This window comes from Arachis duranensis, chromosome 3 (genome assembly GCF_000817695.3).
Source record: "Arachis duranensis cultivar V14167 chromosome 3, aradu.V14167.gnm2.J7QH, whole genome shotgun sequence".
In the NCBI taxonomy this organism is placed as follows: domain Eukaryota; kingdom Viridiplantae; phylum Streptophyta; class Magnoliopsida; order Fabales; family Fabaceae; genus Arachis; species Arachis duranensis.
In genome coordinates, this window is record NC_029774.3 from 26,351,452 (window position 1) to 26,353,127 (window position 1,676).

Consider the following 1,676-nt stretch of genomic DNA (forward strand, 5'->3'; position numbering starts at 1 on the left):
AGTGTTCTTGGTGTTCATCTTGACATTCATAGTGTTCTTGCATGCATTAAGTGTTTTGATCCAAAATTTTCATGTTTTGGGTCATTTTTGTGTTTTTCATTCAATATTTAAAAATCAAAAATATCTTTTCCTTATTTTCCTCCAAATTTTTGAAATTTTGGGTTGACTTGGTCAAAAATTTTTAAAATTAGTTGTTTCTTACAATTCAAGTCAAAATTTCAAATTTTTAAAAATCTTATCTTTTCAAAATCTTTTTCAAAAATCATATCTTTTTCATTTTTTATTTTTTTTTCGAAAATTTTAAAAATTAATTTTCAAAAATCTTTTTCTTATCTTTTATATCATATTTTCAAAAACTAGCTAACAATTAATGTGATTGGTTCAAAAGTTTGAAGTTTGTTACTTTCTTGTTAAGAAAGGTTCAATCTTTAAATTCTAGAATCTTATCTTGTAGTTTCTTGTTAGTTAAGTATTTTTTTTAAAATTAAATCTTTTTCAAAATATCTTTTTCTTAAAAATCTTTTTATCTTTTTATCTTATCTTTTTCAAAACCACCTAACTACTTTTCCCTCTCTAATTTTCGAAAATGCTCTCTCTCTTTTTCAAAAATTCTTTTTATTTTAAACTTTAATTTTAATTATATTTTGTCTTTGATTTTCGAAAATTACTAACCTCTTTTTCAAAATTATTTTCGAAAATTTCTCTTCCCTTATCTTATTCTATTTAATTATTTAATTACTAACACTTCTCTTCACCTCTCTTCATCTAAGAATCCGAATCCATCCCTTTTCTTTCTTATACCCCTATCTTCTTCTACTAACATAAGGGAATCTCTATACTGTGACATAGAGGATTCCTTTTTCTTTTCTTGGTTCTTCTCTTTCATATGAGCAGGAACAGGGAAAAGGGCACTCTTGTTGAAATTGATCCAGAACCTGAAAGGACTCTGAAGAAAAAATTAAGAGAAGCTAAATTACAACAATCCAGAAACAACCTTTCAGAAATTTTCGAACAGGAGAAGGACATGGCAGCCGAGAATAATAATAATAATGCAAGGAGAATGCTTGGTGACTTCACAAAGCCAACGTCCAAGTTTGATGGAAGAAGCATCTCCATTTTTAATCTCCCTAACTGAGATTTACAAGGTGACCATAGCTTGCTTCATACCAACAATCTCTGTGGATTCGACCCTTACTCACTAAGGTTTATTACTTGGACGACCCAGTACACTTGCTGGTTAGTTGAACGGAGTTGTGAATTCCAATAAAGACAATTTTTGAATAAATCCATACAAGCACAAAGAATAGTGATCACAATTTCGTCCACCAAGTTTTTGGCGCCGTTGCCGGGGATTGTTCGAGTATGGACAACTGACGGTTCATCCTGTTGCTCAGATTAGGTAATTTTCTTTCCAAAAATCTTTTTCAAAAATTTTTCTTTTATTTTTCGTTTTTCCAAAAATATTTTCGAAAAAATTAATAAAAATACAAAAAAATTAGAAAATAAAAAAAAAACCAAAAATATTTTGTGTTCTTGTTTGAGTCTTGTGTTAATTTTTAAGTTTGGTGTCAATTGCATGCTTTTAAAATTTTTATTGCATTTTTTCGAAAATCCCATGCATTCATAGTGTTCTTCATGATCTTCAAGTTGTTCTTGACAAGTCTTCTTGTTTGATC